Source organism: Trichomycterus rosablanca, chromosome 14 (genome assembly GCF_030014385.1).
Source record: "Trichomycterus rosablanca isolate fTriRos1 chromosome 14, fTriRos1.hap1, whole genome shotgun sequence".
Lineage (NCBI taxonomy): Eukaryota > Metazoa > Chordata > Actinopteri > Siluriformes > Trichomycteridae > Trichomycterus > Trichomycterus rosablanca.
The window spans coordinates 32,899,674-32,918,869 of NC_086001.1; the positions used below are offsets into that span (position 1 = coordinate 32,899,674).

Here is a 19,196-nt window from a genome sequence, read left to right on the forward strand (position 1 = left end):
TAGATCTAAAATAGAACACAAAATAAGTCACATAATAACGGCATTACATACACTTAAACTTTACACTTTTAAAGGACTTAAAACTAAAACCACACATGACTAACCGCTAGCAGAAATAAATTAGGCAAAGATAGCACAGAATTATAGACGTTCCACTTAACGAATCAAAAACAGATGTGCGCATGCTCGGTAGGACAAATCGATGGTATTGGGTAAAATATATCAACAGATCAACGGCAGCACCCGCTGCTCGGTGAGGACAGTAACTGCAGAACGATATGTGCTTTCACGTCCGAGTCTCCAAAAGTCTCCAATAATACCAGAAAAAGTCGCTAGAGGGTCTGAAAACTCGCTAAATAGCTATCAACACTGAGTATTATACTGTTTATTAGCCTGACTTAAACATTAGCAAGTCATGTGACCCGTGTGACCCGTGTGTCCCGTCCAGTGAAACAGCTGTGCGCGTGTCTCTGTGGCGCAATCGGTTAGTGCGTTCAGCTGTTAACCGAAAGGTTGGTGGTTTGAGCCCACCCAGGGACGAGTGCCTTTTATTGCACAACCATGCCTGTTGATCAAACGGATATGAGACACAACAACAATGTGTAGTCCCACAGAATAGTGGAAATAAGTAACTAAAAAACATTCAGTAAGTCACCGGAGACCGGCTGTCCAAAGTGAAAGAACGTCCTTTTGGTTTCCATAGATGTTAAATGATAATACTCGCCCACCGTGGGGCTCAAACCCACAACTCTGAGATTAAGAGTCTCATGCTCTACCGACTGAGCTAGACAGGCTTAAGCAGCATGTCAGAACAGACAGCTCATCGGTCAAACCAGTGAGCTGTCTTGAAATGTTTCCTTACTAAAAAGAAAATCTTGTATCACTGCCTCACAGATTCTAAAATCACTCAAACAGTTTAATGTTACACTTTCATGTAAATTTGCATTTAATTTGTTAAATCTGACAGTTTCACTTCTGATCCTAAACCAACACCAAACCCCGGGTAGAGGAGCTGAGTGAACGTGGTCTGAACTCTGTGGAGGAGCTTCATTGTATCAGAGACGCTGTAGAAGGACAGAGTTCCTGCTTCATAATCCACATACACTCCTATTTTAGAGGTCCTCGGCATTATGGGAATTTCAGTCCCTTTGTTATTGTGCCAGAATGAAAATCTGGATGGAAAACAGAACAAACTCCAGGACTGATCATTACAACCAAACCCACACTCAACACCTAGTCCCTTCCTGCTGATGCTTTTATATGACACAGCTGTATAAACCCTATCATTCCCACTCCACTCAACCTCCCAGTAACAGCGTCCACTCACACTCTCTCTACACACAACCTGAGAGTAACGATCAAATCTATCTGGATGATCAGGATACGACTGTAATGTTTCACTCCAGGTCACCACTTTGTTCTCCTCAGACAGATGGAGAATTTTATTTACTGTGTTTGGATCCAGTGTAAACCGACAAAAATCTGGAGAGGAAACAAAAAATAAACCAATTAACATAGAAGAGAGAGAGAGAGAGAGAGTGTGTGTGTGTGTACAGTGTGTGTGTGTGCTTGTGAGAAACTTACATTGTAGAAAATCTTCTCTGATTTCAGGTTCAGGAGGTGAAGTAATCCGGACTTTCTTCACTGCAGAAAGAGTAGCAGTACAATCACTAATCACAGTAAATACATATTTACACCAGAAACTGTCGCAGGTACAGCCAGTAAGAAGTTTTGCATGTTCTTCCAGTGTTTGACCTAATTCTGAGTAACTGACCAAGTGTGAGTGTATTTCATTCAATAAGTAAATGAATGATGTTGTTAGATGTAAAATGTTCATGTTGGTGAATTTGATTGTTTTGTTTGATGTTTGAGGATCAAAGCATTTTGGAGACAATGGAACAGTGAGGGCTTGAACTCACCTTCATCTGGTATCTTCTCACACTGCTCTTTCCAGAATTCTTCTACTTTCCCTCTCAGCTGAGATACAGACTTTGTAACATCATCAAATGAGAGGAAAGGACTGATTGTGATGGCGACTGATTCTGCAGATCCAGCAGGAGCCGAGAGAGACTGAAAATTCTACATCCAGACAGATAATGTTCACAGAGAAACAACAAGATGATGATAAATCACAAATGATTCAACTAATAAACTTGTGCCTGTAAGACTGTTGAAAATAGTTGGTACAAGGAAAATTTTAGACTACTGAGAAGATTGTAAAATGTTCCAAAAACATCTTAAACAGATAATCCAGCTGTGTTTGGGTATAAAAGAAACATTCAGGTACAGACCAGTTTTTATGAGCAACGACTCTAAAATGCATTATTAAATAATCCTACAGTTTAAACACAACATTCTTCATCAAGCAACACCAGCCCTGTTATTTCACTACCTGTCCACTAGAGGCCACAATTACCTAAATATTGAACCCAATCTTTTATTGTCTGCATCAAGTGTTTTCTGTTTGCCATCGTTTTTAAAACCAGCAGATGTTCACAAGTCACAAAATACTATTTCTTATCTTTTTGACGCTACAGTCATCAAGTTTTTTCACATTCTGAACATATTTTATTACTTGGACTGGTGCAGCAATAATATAATTATTTTAGTGCTGTTACCTGGAGGAAATGGACGGGATCCTCTGTGTGTGAAAGCTGTTCTAGTTCAGCATCTTTCCTCTTCAGCTCTACAATCTCCTGCTCCACCTGCTTCAGGACTTCAGCTCGACTTACTTCTGCTGACTCTTGATCTCTGATCAGATCTTTTAGCTCAGAGCATCTTCTGTTAATTGAGTTGATTAGTTCAGTACAGATCCTCTCAGTGTTCTCCACTGCTGTCTCTGCAGAACACTGTGAGAAGATTCAGAAAGAGGAAACGTTTCTCACTCAGATATTCGTCCATCCATCACATTCATATGTAGCTACTGGCCAGGCTAAGCCTTTCATCGGTCATAGCTTGGTGATGGTGCTAAATGGCTTGATTTTTCATACTCTTGTAAATGTTACCATCATCATCATGTCCACATGATGCAGTATTTGATACTCAACTTCCCAAATATAAGAAAGAGTTCCAGTCTTCTACCTTCCACCTTAAACTCCAGCACATCTTCAGTGTTCATCATCACTTTAGTTTTTACTGCATTTATCAGCATGTTATATTTCCTCACAGATTTTCAATACAACACACCGGCTCCTGTATGTCCTTAATTCAAAATGATATATGTGGATAAAATCTAATAAACCCTAAAAACACCATATATACTGTAAAATGTGCTGGTGGTAGCATACTGTTACAGAAATTCTTGAGTATCAGGAAACAGCAGCCTGGCCAAGACTGGGAAATTCAATTTAGTGATCTTCTCAAGTCTTTACCAGAAATCTTATACAGTAATTTAAGTTTAAGCATCTTGATCCAAAGCAAAAATCAATAATCTTCTTGGGTGGCTCAGTCAAAGTCCTAATCTGATCTTATCACCCTTATAATTATTAGCACAACCTCAGAATTGTTGTACAGCATCAATCATTAGGGATGTCCCGATCCGATCTCAAAGATCGGAATCGGGACTGATCAAGGCATTTTTTAACTGATCGGTATCGGCTTTACTAATGCCGATCGTAATCCCGATCCTTTGTTTTTTTACTTTAAATTGGAAAGTGAAACAAGTCCAACAGTGAAGTGTAATGTCTGCAATGTGAGCGTTTCACGAGGCGGTAGGAGCAGAGCTGCGTTCATTACTGTAGAATTTTACTATTTATATGGTGTGTGAGTCAAGGATCACACCGGTTTACAAAACAATAACTTTTAATCAGAATTTGAAAACTTCTGGACCATAACATACAGCTTTTACGAGTTTACGTGTTACAAGACTGAACGACATCTCAGTATCAAGCACTCTGATTGGCTTATTAAATTGGCTTATTTAATAAAGAAATAAATACACGGTATGTTCACAAATTGTCGGGAGCATAACACTTTATTAACTTCTTCTGTTACGATACTGAATAGCGGACAGCTAGAGCCAAGCACGCTATTCCATGCACTGTGGACCCCCAAAGGGTCAAAACACACTCAATTCGCGTAGAAACGTCCATCAAACCATTGTCACAATACAAGCACTTTAAAAACTGGCTTTCCTTCATAACCAAAGAGTGCCTTTCCATTTTATTTTGGTATTCAGGTTTTACTGTAATGCTGTTAAGTAACTTATTTGTTATTTTATATATTCAAGTTAAGCTGCTACACCACTTTTGAGTGGATATTTCTGTTTATTTTTAGTGTATCACTGCATTAAACAGAATTATGTTCTTTGAATGTGAAGTTCAAAGTGAAACTGTAATTATCTCACTCATTTTGAGTGTTCTAGTTTTACTACAATGCTGCACTAAGTTTGTTTACTTTTATTTTGTAAAAATAAAAGAACATTAAGCAATAGCTTGGATGCAGGCATTTTTTTTTTTCCTACAGCACTGCAGAGCTATTCAATTGTTAAACATATACATTGGATTAATTTGAATAACTGTAATGTACTTGAAGTGTGCACTGTGTGAACAGTATTATCTAGTTCTTATCTAGACAATATCTAGAAAATAGAAGTATCGGTTTGAGACTTGGTATCGGATCGGGATCAAAATTAATAATCGGGATCGGAAACAAAAAAACGTGATCGGGACATCCCTATCAATCACCAAATAACCAGGCAAAGTGTATTTTTTTATTATTTAATTCATAAACAAAAATCACTTGTAAAGTTACCTGAGATATAAAATATCTCTTTTTTAATGGAGATTGGTTTAATGGAGGAGAGTCGGACTGATCCTAAGAGCTTTTTGTTTATAAAACTTACCTTGTGAGACTCCACAGCGTTCATCAGCTCACAAAGTTCCTTCTCTCTGTTATGGATTTTCTCCTGGAATTTTCTCTGGATCTCCAGCAGCTGCTTCTACACAGAATAACAATTCAGAATTTACTTGTATTGTGTACGAGCACCACATAAACAACATCAGTGTAAATGCTAATGAGTTGTTACTTGTTAAAGAGAGCTGTATAATATTTTTACCTGTTTCTCAGTTCTTTCTGCTGCAGCTGATATTGTATCATGTCCTTTATGATCATCCATGGTACACAACACACAGATACACTGCTGATCAGTACAACAGTAAACCTCCAGCAGTTTATCATGCTGAGAGCAGATCTGATCCTGGAGTTGCCTGGAGGCTTTAACCAGCTTGTGCTTCTTATAAGCAGGAGATTCATAGTGAGGCTGAAGGTGAGTTTCACAGAAAGAGGCCAAACACACCAGACAGGATTTAACAGTAGAGATGGACCGATCAGGTTTTTTGGCATCGATTGCGATCTCCGATCTCCTTTCAGGGCAATCGGCCGATAGTCGATTTCGATCGGGGGGGGGGGGGGGGGATGACATGCAATTTTTAGCGCAAAATCAGCAGTAAATAATAAAGTATCCAAACAATTATTTTTTTCACCCACAGGAGACATATCTTATTAGTCTAACTGACCACACACACACACACACACATACACATACACACACACACACAGGTTTAATGTTATCCAGTTTAGTCTGAAAAAAACTTAAAAGATAAACCGAAAGCAACAGCGTGTGTGTGTTTCTTTAAAAAAACGCTTTGTTCAGTGTCGCTTTAAATGATTCTGATTCAGGAGTCGAATGTGACGCGTAAGTTTCTCTCTCCGTTTTTACTGTTATTAATAAATGCTGTGGTTTTAAATAAACACCAGCTACTACAGAACATTTTGTGTGACTTTCTTACATTAAAAAGCTTAATTAAAAAGCTTAATTAAACCGCTATTACCACAGAGCGGTCACCGAGTCAGACTCGTTCCGTCTGTGGAGCTAAAAGTTCTGATTACCCTAAAAGTTTAGCAGATGATCCTGAACTAACTAATTTGGTAATGAATAAACTTTTGCCTCTGATTGGCTCTGTAACGTTTCTGTTCTCATTTACATCAAAAGCAAGAACCACTTACGAGTTACCAAACTGAACACGAGTTTGAATAATGTGCTGATAGAATCGGCTCAGATGTGACCGGGTTGTATTATCTTTTTAAAGTAAATATTTCAGTCAGCAAAATTGCATCGTATGTATGATGCACAACGTTAATTCTGTTATTTTAGGTCGTGAAGAGCTTTCATGATGGTTTCTGTATGATGGTTGATGAATGGTGATGTGATGGTTCGTGTTTTGTAGCGCAAAGTCTGGATCAATTCACTGAGCTGTTAACTTAACGTGATCTTTATATATCAAGTGATCGGATCGGCTACATTTGGGAAATATCGTCCGATCGTCGATAGCATATTTTGATTGAAAATCGGCCGATATCGATTGAAAGTCGATCGATCGTCCCATCTCTATTTAACAGCTTTGGATTTTTTCCCAGTGCAGGAATCACAATCCACATCTTCAGGTCCAGCAGAACAGTGACCAGGATGTGGAGCTTGAAGTTCTGTTTTCTTCAGTTTCTCCACAACTCCAGCCAGCATGGTGTTTCTACTCACATCAGGTCTTGAAGTGAAGGTTTTTCTACACTGTGGACAGCTGTATGTTCCCTTATCATCCTCCTGATCCCAGCAGTTATTAATACACACCATACAGAAACTGTGTCCACATGATGTAGTTACTGGATCCTTCAGTGTTTCCAGACAGACTGAACAGCTGAACTCATCCTGAGTTACTGATATTTTGGATTTAGCCATTTTTCTACATGTAAACAGAAACACCAGTAAACACATCAATACCTCAGTACCTAGGGCTGGACGATATGGCTAAAATGTATATCACGATATAACTCCTAATTTCCTAATACAAATGTCAGAAAAACTGCCAAGAACACCAACATTGGAAGGCTGTACCTGCAAACCTCTGAAATTTTTTTTTGCAAAGTCTATACAATCTCACGCTTTAAAACTACATAATATTTTAGAAATAATAATAATAATAATGGTAAAAATAAATTAGCTCTCACTTTTTATTTGTATTCAGCATTTGTATACAAACAAAAACACAACATCATTCTCAAATAAACATAAGCTTTGACAATATGTAATATAATATATTAACATATGTCTTAACCAGAGGTGGAAAGAATACTAAAATATTGTACTCAAGTAAAAGTACTATTACTTTAATGAATATTTACTTAAGTACGAGTAAAATTACTAGTCTAAAAATCTTCTCAAGTAAAAACTAACTAATTTAAAATGTACTCAGAGTAAACGTTACTTAGTTACTTTTTTAACAGCAGGGTGGGTCTCTCCTGTGTAATGCAAACAGGACAAGTGGATATAAATCTCACAATATTTGTTTTTAATTAAAATATAATAGAAAAAACATGTTGACATAACATTTAAAACATTTTGGGATGTGTAATGTGTCATTTTAGTCCCATAAAACTATTTCAAACTGTATAATTACAAGTGATGTGTCGTAGAATGATTCGAATCTATTGAACGGTCCTTTAAAATGAAATAAAGGAACCGACTCGCGCTTCTGGGAGTGGTTATATACTGTATATACGGCTCTTTAAAAGGACCCGAGCATAAAGATCCGACTCCCCATATCAGAATTCACTGCAGCAGTTTCCGAGACGCGATTTTTTTTAGCGTTTTTTTACTCAGTAACGGATCTTATTTAAAATGTAGCGAATTACAATTCTTAATACAAAACATACTTAAGTAAAATTACAGGCTGTAAAATCTACTTTAAAAAGTACAAGTACACAAAAAAACCTACTCAATTACAGTAACGTGAGTAAATGTACTTCGTTACTTTCTACCTCTGGTCTTAACCAACTTTAATCCACAACATGGACTAATAATTATTTGTATGTAAACATTTTCAAACAAAAGTGCTCAACCAGGATAAAAAATATAAAAAGTGCTTAAGAGTTGCTGCAGAATTTGCTACAGCAGGTGTTGTGCTTAAAGAATACAGAAAAAAAGAGTCTAGTTTTTCCTCTCTTATCAACTATTTCGTCTGCATCTTTTTCAAACTGTGGATGCTTGTTCACTCACAGCTGTTGAACTTATTTTGCCGCTAATATCCACCGTGTTGTAGGTAGAGTAGCGTGTGCCTGATTAAAAATCATATCACCGTTATTGAAACATTTTCTATCGCGATATATAGCGATATTGAATTATTGTCCAGCACTAACAGTACCCATACTCTAGGGTTGTTTCTGTAATTTAAGTGTAGTGGGTGGTACATCACTAGGTAACTATTGCATCGTTTATTATATTAAAATGATTGATTTTAGAATTTTTGACACTACATATTGTTACTGTACCCATACTGTAGGACTTTATACAGTTGTATTGAATGGTACATGCCACTGGGTAATAACTACATCTCGGCTTCATGCACTTTGTAGACGCTCCCTTAGAACTTCCTTATCATTTCAACGCAGATGAACCTCACATTTACACAATAACAGAAAATAAACATTTACAGAAAAAAACGTTTTAAACATATTTGATTGTAGTTTGTTCCTTGTTTACTGCAGAATCAGTTAATGCAGTTTCACTCATTTTTGGATGTTTATTAGCCGAGAACGAGCCGAAAGAAACTCGAATGTCAGGCGAATGTCCAAGACTTCCTGGTTTAGTTCGTGAGTGTTCTGTTCAAAACAAGTGTGTTTAAATCAAATCAACAATCTGAACTACATAAAGTAACAATACACAGTAATGTACAGAAGTGTGGAAATGTATAAACTCACCTGCGTTCATCAACTTCAATTATCAACAAAACTACAAACACAGACACGGAACAGATCCGCACTCGAACAGAACAGGATCAGATCAGTTTCACTTCTTCTTCTTCTTCTTCTTCTTCTTCTTCTTCTTTTGTGTTTATTGGCGGTTGGCATACCAGCTTAAAGGTGCATTACCGCCACTTACTGTTTTGTGTTTGGAACAGGACATTATACAGAAGGAAGGAGGGAAAAAAATAAAGAAATAAATACAAAATAAAAAAATAAAAAAAATAAAAATAAAATAAAATAATAATAAAAAATAATATACTAAATTTCTGTTAGATTCTTTCCGCTAGACCTGTTTCTGTTAAGAACTTGTTGATATTGTAGCGTCAGTGGGAGGAGCCGGCAAGGGCTATACCCAGAAAGCCTTGCGGCCGTGGTATCCAGGCTTACCGTCAGCGTGTATCCCAGTGTGGGAGACTGGGTGGCTGCGGTGAGAGCTGGATAGGCAGCTTATATGTTTGTCTGATGAATGTATGTGTGTGTGAATGCGTGTATGTCCTACACCACTGAGTGAACTGCGAAGGGCAGCTCACTCGCGGCCCCGATGCTCTCCTTCCTGCTCGCTGGCGCCACAATATAATAACTTATCCTCCCTACCTCTTTTCCTAAGAGTCCTGATAATGAAAGATCATTATGCTTTGCAGGCTGTACTGATTCAAACAGTTGTGTTCTATTGGTACTATATTGCTTACAATTGAGGAGTATATGTTCTACTGTTTCGGGTTCTTTACAAAAGCTACACATTCCGGTTGGGTGTTTGCCTATTTTCCATAAAGTATAGTTAAGTCTTGTGTGACCTATTCTTAGACGTGTGATGATGTTTTCTTCTCTCCTTCTAGAACCTACCATTCTCCCAGCTCCAACCTGTTTTTGAATATTGTACATATGTCTTCCAGTTTCAACAAAATCCCAATGCTCCTGCCATATTGCATATGTACATGTTCTAATTATGGCCTTAACTTCATTTTTGCTCAAAGGTACCGGTAGATTTATTTGTTTTAATCTAGGGTTTGTTTGGCTAGGATATCTACTGTTTAATTTCCCTCCACTCCTACATGGGCAGGAACCCACAGAAAGCTGGTGGATATACCTTTATCTTTCAAATTGTGTAACATATATAATATTTTGTTAACAATATCTGTCCTGGCTGAGGATTTACCATACTTTATGCTTATCAGAGCTGAAAAACTGTCCGAAAGAATAACTGTATTATTTATTTCCCTTTTTTCTATCCATTGTAGTGCTAAAAATATGGCCAATAATTCTATGGAGTATACTGCCAGATGGTCTGATGTCCTTTTCTTAATATGTATATTATTTATTGGTATATACACTGCCACACCTGTAATTCCTGTTTTTGGGTCTTTGGAACCATCTGTAAACACGAGAATAAAGTTTGAGTAATATCTATCTATGTATTTCTGTACTATGTCGCATGCAGGAATTTGTTATTTAATTCTTTCTGAAGGTTAAGATCTACCTTTGGCAAGGGGAATAGCCAAGGAGGAATGGGGGATATTGGTACTGTGGGACTATACTGTAATTTATGTAATCCCATGCTTCTTGCCTTTGTATTGCCAATCCATCCAAAACTTTTATAATTTGTCTTATTGTGTTTCCAGCAATTTCTTATTATATTCTTGGCAGGATGTGTATCCCATTGTCCCTGTAGGTTAGCCCAGTATGTCATCATTAGCTTAATTCTTCTTATTCTTAGTGGCATTTCTCCCATTTCCACTTGCATTGCTGCTAATGGGGATGTTTTGAATGACCCACTACATATTCGCAATGCCTGGGCATGTAATGTGTCTAGTTGCTTAAGATTTGACTCTGCTGACATGTAAGCTACACATCCATAATAAAAAAACTGTTCTCATAAGTGCTTCGTAAATATTTTGCATTGATTTTCTACTTGCTCCCCAGTCCTGTCCTGCCATACATTGTAGTATTTTTATGATCTTTTTACATTTATTTTTAACTTTCTCTAAATGAATGTGCCATGGTTATTTTTATAGCAACCTTAAAATTATGAGGAATAATTTCAAAGATATTCCTTTGCAATACTTTATCATTTGGCTGCCAAATTGTGTGTACTGATGAGACTCAATTGAATCCCAGAACATGCTAGTGTGAATGCATGGAAAACAAATTTTAATTTTCTTTCAAGAATATGTTACAGACTGACCAACACTATTAAGCCAAATCAGCATTGAAAATTGACTTTACTTTTAATAGCCTTCTACAATGCTGGAGCTTCTTGAAACGGAAGATTTTCTTTTAAATAGAAGTGTTATTTACCTGCTATTAAATTGTTTTCCAACAAAATCCGCCCAATTTGGCGGATAATCGCCCAATCTGGCAACACTGGAATGCGCAGAGCCAGCAGGCGCTTTTACTCGTAGCGCGCCACGAATACTACTAAACAGTAATACTTCTTCTGTAATTGTGTTGGTGGTTGACGTTTATGTTGAGTGTGTTACTGCACTAATTTGGTGAAGAACTACTTATTTGAGGTGCGCTGCTCCTGCGTGCAGAAATGCTTCCGCAAAAAAATTGCGGGCAAAGCGGTGGTGGGGGGGCCAGAGGGGTGGCCGAAGATTACTTTATGGTGGCCATGGCCAACACTGGCCACCCCCTGGCTCCGCCCCTGCATCAGAGTGATGTAGGTTTAATTCACTAACATCACGACCAGATTAAGAACTAATTCACAGTTTACAAACAAACACAATTCAGAATAAACAACAGAAACAGACGCAGACTTACTGTCGCTTTTAAACTACTACACAATTACTGAACCCGCTCCATTATGCTTTAAACAGGCCGGTTAGCTCAGTTGGTTAGAGCGTGGTGCTAATAACTATAGGTCGCAGGTTCGATCCCCGTACGGGCCACACCCACTTTTAGACTTAAACTAACAAACAAGTGATCCTTCTCTAACTAGCAGGTCCTATTAACCTGCGCTTCAAACGTTGTCTCTGACAAGTGTGAGATCTTTTTACTGCCCCTCTCATTCAAGTCAGAAACATGCCATTATTTCAATTAGCCAAACTTAATTACCCTCCTGTAAATGGTTTAATGTGCACACTACTGCTACTGGCTTGTTTTTCTTTTCTACAATGTAAGTTCATACCTTCAGGTTCATGTTATTTGAGATCTCTACATAGATTCTTCCTCATGTGCAGAAAGACGCAGTTCAGTTTGAAAAGCGCACAGCGGGAGAGCGAGTGAGTCTGCGCGTTCAAATGAATCAATTGAGTCGATTCTTTAATCCGGTTCTTTAAGTCGAACGACAAGAGTAGACTCGCAAGAGTCGATTTACTAAGTTGATAGTACTCAGCAATGAGCAGTCAAATCACCTAAATATTATCTACCAGGGGCGGCTCGTTCATTAGGGCGATCGGGCGACGCACCACCAAAGGGCGAAAGGGAAGAAATGTTTCCATCACATTCAACCAGTGTTAAACTAGCTGTGACTGTTCTGGAGTCAGTCTTGCCTCTGAATATCACAGTCCAATCAGCGTGGAGTTGTGTTCCGTACAGTACCGCCCCTTTCGGGGCGATCAGGCTCTGATTCAGAATCACCCCAGATCGCTCTCATAGACTCTCATGTTAAAGCTCTTTTTTTCGTATTACAGGAGCTGTAATGCATTTTGAATGACTTCCGGGGGGGCTCGCACTTACGTGCCTGCGTCACACGTAATCTTCCTTATTTGGAAACTAAACGAGGTGTCCCGTATTTTTATCAATGGGAGAGAAACGCTGCAGATTAGACTGAGACAGCTAGGGCGATATGTATGAAACAGAAGAAAACTGCTGCTACCGCGGGAATTAAAAGGGGTTCGGTTATTATTGTAAGTAGTATTCACTTTTAGTCTTAGTAACGCCGTGTGTAGGGCGAACGTAAAGTTACACAAGCAGGGCCGGTACTTCTCTCACTGCCCCCTAAGTAACGCAGTCCAGAACCGGGGGGAGTCTATGAGAGCGATCTGGGGCAATTCTGAATCAGAGCCTGATCGCCCCGAAAGGGGCGGTACTGTACGGAACACAACTCCACGCTGATTGGACTGCGATATTCAGAGGCAAGACTGACTCCAGAACAGTCACAGATAGTTTAACACTGGTTGAATGTGATGGAAACATTTCTTCCCTTTCGCCCTTTGGTGGTGCGTCGCCCGATCGCCCTAATGAACGAGTCGCCCCTGATGTAAAAACGTTGTTTACACTATTGAGAAAAATTTGTACATGATGTTCTTTATGTTGTTTTGCCTAAAATATGGTTTTGATTTATTATTATAAAGAATGAAAATAATAAATGTTAAACAGCCTAAATAAAACTGTGTATGAAAAGTTATATTTTTTATAGGTGCAACCCTAACCGCTTGGAATTTTCCAACAGTGGAATGTTTTGTTGTGATTTTGATACTTGGGTGGCAATGTTTAACTAAAATTACTTTTATTTAGTGTTTATTCTAAATTACTTCAGTTTTGTCAATTAATTTCAGTCAATTATATTAATCACGTAAATTTAAATCACTGGAGATGTAAAAGTAAAGTCTGAAGTTTATTTTTGTTTTATTTACTTAGCAAATGGTGAATCATTACGTTTAGTTTTGTGGTATCAGCGTTCCATGGTGTAATGGTTAGCACTCTGGACTCTGAATCCAGTGATCCGAGTTCAAATCTTGGTGGGACCTTGCTGCTTTTATTTGGGGCCTGGTGTAAGGTCCAAGGTTTTGAAACTTTAGCAGTTTCAGGATGGTAGCGTTCAGCGCATGTGTAGTACAACAGAGCGCTTGTGGGGTGTAGACCACGATTACTTGTGCTAGTTGTGTCGACCAAGCAGATCACCATTCAGGAAGGTATATCAGTGCCAAAATATGAGCCAGTTTGTTCAGTAAAACTTTATAAGCCAACAGCAGCGAATAAACTTAAGAGTCACCTTAGATTACATGTTCACTTCCATCTATCCATCCAGCTTAAATACCATAAACACTACGTACAAAACATGTGGAGCTATTCTTACTACAGTAAAACACACTGAACTGACTTTTAAAGTGAAGTTCAAAATATTGTACAGAGATCGTTCCCATTTAGTGGTGCTAGATAAATTACAGCTTGTTGCTTGGGTACAGATTTGTGACATTATTATTATATTGTTGTTGTCGTGTATGTTGTTATTTTTTAACTGTTCATGTTTTTAAGTGTAAAACCATAAACAGCACCGTCTATAATTAAATGAACCTTGTGCTTCCACTTGAGATTTTTGTTTACATGAACAATGTCTGAAATTTGATGAGCTTGATTAGTTTGTAATATGTGTTAAGATGATGAATGAACCTAAACGCTTGCTTTTAAATTTTAAGTTTTTATTTATTTATTTTAGTTTCAATACAACGAGACACCGGTAAGATAAAGAAAGCAAAAATCAAGTGTCTCAAGTGTTTTTGTAACGTGTTGTAGACCTGCTATGGCGACTGTTTTTGGTATACAGGAAAGAAAAGGACGAATGCAGGTGAAAATTTATTATTTATTATTGGTTATTTGGCAACCAGCACTGTGTAAATATTGGACAGAACACATGATGGGTTATTTTAACTTGTTGGGTTGTGCACTTTAATCATTGTGCTGGATTAAATAAATTTAGGATAATACAGCATTAAAGCATAATCTCAATAAAATAGGCTACAATTTAACACTATAATACAATACAATAAAGCCACAGTAAGTCTGTGTCTGTTTCTGTTACTTATTCTGAATTGTGTTTGTTTGTAAACTGTGAATTAGTTCTTAATCTGGTTTTGATGTTAGTGAATTAAACCTACATCTCTCTGATGGTCTGATCGATGAGCTGTCTGTTCTGACCTGCTGCTTAAGCCCGGCTAGCTCAGTCGGTAGAGCATGAGACTCTTAATCTCAGGGTCGTGGGTTTGAGCCCCACGTTGGGCGAATATCTTCATTTAACATCTACTGAAACCAAAAGGTTTTTCTTCCACTTTGGACAGCCGGTCTCTGGTGACTTATCAGGTGGATATTTGTGCTTGTAGGACTGTTGTTTACTGGATGTTTTCAGTTACTTATTTCCACTATTCTGTGGGACTACACATTGTTGTTGTGTCTCAGATCCGTTTGATCAACAGGCAGGTTGTGAGCGGTGGTCTGTAAGAGGCTCTTTAGCCTTGCTAAGATACCAGACCAGCATCTTCATTTTTGTTGTTTCTCCCTCTGCCACCGTCGTCGCCTTCCGTTGGGTGTGGTCTCAAGTTCGTCTCGGCTGTAGGAGAGGAGACTTAATGAGTGAATTTAGTTTAAATATTAATTTAAAAAACTTACCCATGATGATTTACCAGGTCGTTTGTTACAGTTTCCTTTCCAGTCGTACCTCCACAAAAACCAAAACACTCAATCTGTAAAAGAAAGACACGTGCATGAATGTGATGAGGTTCTAAGATCTCTGAATATAATCCTGATCATCCCTAATGAACCCAAATGTAATTCATACTGCACATTCACTGCACTATACTGCACACCCAACATACTGACAATCACTGTCACTGATCTTAAACATACTAGAGGGCCACTTAAGAACACACCAGGGTTAAGTACATTGTCAACGTGCATCTTTTAAAGGAACTATAACAAAGTACATACATAACACATAAAAAAAACAGTTTAAAGTAGAAAGCACTTACTAGTCTAGAGGTTTATGTCAGTGTCTGAACTAAGATTCGTTGGCAAGTGGAGCAGTGAAATCCTCAATTTGTTTTGGATTATTTTTTCCAAGTGCATTTGTGATGGACCTGAGTAGGTCGAGCTTTTCATTATGTTGTTGTAGCAGCAGCTCTAATACAGTCAAAATTTCTCTCTCCATTACTGTTAGTAAAATATCATTTACAATAATTTACAGTTTCTAAATACACACACCTTATACACGCATAAAACACACACCTTATACACACATGTAAAACACACACACATCAGTACACAATCACACGTCATACACATGTATGAGGTGTCAATACCAGGGTGTGTCATGGTATGGGGGTGTGTCAGTACCAGGGTGTGTCATGGTATGGGGGTGTGTCAGTACCAGGGTCTGTCATGGTATGGGGATGTGTAAGTACCAGGGTGTGTCATGGTATGGGGATGTGTAAGTACCAGGATGTGTCATGGTATGGGGGTGTGTCAGTACCAGTACTAGGGTGTGTCATGGTATGGGGGTGTGTCAGTACCAGGGTGTTTCATGGTATGGGGTGTGTCAGTACCAGTACCAGGGAGTGTCATGGTATGGGGGTGTGTCAGTACCAGTACCAGGGTGTGTCATGGTATGGGGGTGTGTCTGTACCAGGGTATGTCATGGTATGGGGGTGTGTCAGTACCAGTACCAGGGTGTGTCATGGTATGGGGTGTGTCAGTACCAGTACCAGGGTGTGTCATGGTATGGGGGTGTGTCAGTACCAGGGTGTGTCATGGTATGGGGGTGTGTCTGTACCAGGGTATGTCATGGTATGGGGGTGTGTCAGTACCAGATTGTGTCATGGTATGGGGGTGTGTCAGTACCAGTATCAGGGTGTGTCATGGAATGGGGGTGTGTCAGTACCAGGGTGTGTCATGGTATGGGAGGGTGTCAGTACAAGTAACAGGGTGTGTCATGGTATGGGAGTGTGTCAGTACCAGTACCAGGGTGTGTCATGGTATAGGGGTGTGTCAGTACCAGGGTGTGTCATGGTATGGGAGTGTGTCAGTACCAGTACCAGGGTGTGTCATGGTATGGGGGTGTGTCAGTACCAGTACCAGGGTGTGTCATGGTATGGGGGTGTGTCAGTACCAGTACCAGGGTGTGTCATGGTATGGGGGTGTGTCAGTACCAGGGTGTGTCATGGTATGGGGGTGTGTCAGTACCAGTACCAGGGTGTGTCATGGTATGGGGGTGTGTCAGTACCAGGGTGTGTCATGGTATGGGGGTGTGTCAGTACCAGTACTAGGGTGTGTCATGGTATGGGGGTGTGTCAGTACCAGGGTGTGTCATGGTATGGGGGTGTGTCAGTACCAGTATCAGGGTGTGTCATGGTATGGGGGTGTGTCAGTACCAGTACTAGGGTGTGTCATGGTATGGGGGTGTGTCAGTACCAGGGTGTGTCATGGTATGGGGGTGTGTCAGTACCAGGGTGTGTCATGGTATGGGGGTGTGTCAGTACCAGTATCAGGGTGTGTCATGGAATGGGGGTGTGTCAGTACCAGGGTGTGTCATGGTATGTGGGTGTGTCAGTACCAGGGTGTGTCATGGTATGGGGGTGTGTCAGTACCAGTACTAGGGTGTGTCATGGTATGGGGGTGTGTCAGTACCAGGGTGTGTCATGGTATGAGGGTGTGTCATGGTATGGGGTGTGTCAGTACCAGGGTGTGTCACACACACACTTATACCTAGGGTACCCCGTTACCCCCAGAACATGGGGAGAACATGCAAACTCCACCCGGGATTCAAACCCAGGACCCTCCAGAAGCCGTCCCTCAGTGAAAATCAAGTCAGTATATGTGCAGTGAGATGAATCCAGTCATGCCCATATATGGTAAAGGTAAATTCACTCTGCTCCCTCGGAACGCTGTGACATCACAATGTGGACCTGTGCTCTTCAGCAGCAGCATTTTGATTTTCTCCTCATTTACGATGGCTGCTTCTCTGAGACAGAGGTTTCTGCGTGTGCTGTGTTGCGGGGCGCCTTCCCGGGCGTCCTCCATGGGCAACCCGGGTCAAGGGGGCTGCGCAGGGGCCCAGGAAGCGCTCCTGATGGAGGGGTTTCTGTTTAAGAGGACCAGAAGTGTGTTTAAAACCTGGAACAGGTCTGTACACTGATGCTTAGTGTATATATTAGGAATTCTACGTAATTATCAATATGATATATATATATACACTCAATATTATATATATATATACACTCAATATTATATTTATACACTCAATATTATATATATACGATGTGTTTGATCTCTGCAGGCGGTGGTTCATCATACAAAACGATCAGCTTCTCTACAAGAAGAGGTTTAAGGTAGGTCACATGACTTTACATGATCTAAATCAGCTCTCTCCTGGACTCTGTGAAATACCCATAATGCACCGCAGTCTTACGCCCCTCATAATTCGGGCGCATCACAGCATTATATAATCGACTGTATAAATAAGAAGGTTTTATGTTCTATTCCCCCAGCGAGACTTCACGTGCTGGCTGAAGACCTGCAGCGCTGTTCGGTCCAGAGCTGCGAGGACGCCGGGCGACGCTTCTGCTTCCGGGTGGTCACGCCCACAAGGTAAGTCCAGATCTATAATCACCAGAGATAGACAGACAGACAGATGATCAATAAACAGACAAAAGATAGATAGACAAGATGATGGATAGACAGACAGACAGGTAGATAGACAGACTATTTATCTATCTGTCTATCCATCTGTCTGTCTGAATGTCTGTCTATCTATCTGTTTAGCTATCTACTCAATCTGTCTGTCTGTCTGTATCCTATATAATCTGTATCTATCACCGTGTGTGTACAGGAGCTGTACGTTCCAGGCCGACTGTGAGGCAGGTAGACGGGCGTGGATCAGCGCCCTTCAGAACCTGACTGAGAGAGAAGGAACAGTCGAGAGCGAGGTGAATGATCTTTACCACTATACTCCGGGAGGGGAGGGGTTCGGTTCTCGGCTCTGTAACACCAGTTTAATGTGTCTGAATCAGGAGGAATCAGATGGGTACAAGAACGATTCGGAATCAGATTCCTCAAGCAAGCAGACAGACTCCCAGGGATCACGACTGTCTTCTGAAGCTCCAGGTAACCTTAACACCACCACATTTGAGTCCCACACTATTGAACTCTAGTGACTATATATTTAACTCTTGGACTTCATAGGTGACATCAGTTCTGGAGAAGTCATCTGTGATGCTCTCGAGAACAAGGGTGAGTACGCCGAACCTTTATGTAGACCCTTATTTTTGGTCCACATGACACGTGGAGCATTATTCGTGATACTTGTGTTGAAGATGCTGAAGGAGAAACCACCGACAGAGAACGTCAAGAGGAGAAAACGACCAACACGAACCTGGACAGCTTTGAGAGCGGACACACTGTCGGAGAGCTGCTGGGAAAGGGAGGCTGCGGTTCCGTCTACGAAGGCGACCGTAAAGCGGATGGGAACCAGGTGAGTATCAGTTTGCTGTGTTGAGCCTCCCCTGGATCCTCCTATGGCTCCAGATACCTGTGACGACCAAACAGGACTTTATTGGGTCACTGTGGCAGATGGGCTCTTCCAGCATGGCTAGAAACGTCCCACATTGGTTGGAAGAGCATGACCAACACTTCCGAGTACTACCCTGACCCCCTGATTCCCCAGACTTGAACCCACCTCAGTTGTCATG

The 19,196-nt window shown here is 40.1% G+C and overlaps 1 long non-coding RNA gene, 1 other non-coding gene and 1 pseudogene across 2 annotated transcripts; 2 read left to right on the forward strand and 1 right to left on the reverse strand.

The window, feature by feature from the left end:
- Window positions 1-709: 709 nt before the first annotated feature.
- The window catches only part of LOC134326480 (E3 ubiquitin/ISG15 ligase TRIM25-like), a 514,462-nt pseudogene continuing 495,975 nt past the window's right edge, over window positions 710-19,196 (reverse strand).
- trnak-cuu (transfer RNA lysine (anticodon CUU)) lies at window positions 14,667-14,739 on the forward strand. Its single transcript has one exon. It is a non-coding gene; the product is annotated as a tRNA-Lys (tRNA).
- Window positions 18,570-18,927, forward strand: LOC134326590 (uncharacterized). The gene is made up of 3 exons (XR_010014537.1): window positions 18,570-18,612; window positions 18,691-18,738; window positions 18,822-18,927. It is a non-coding gene; the product is annotated as an uncharacterized LOC134326590 (long non-coding RNA).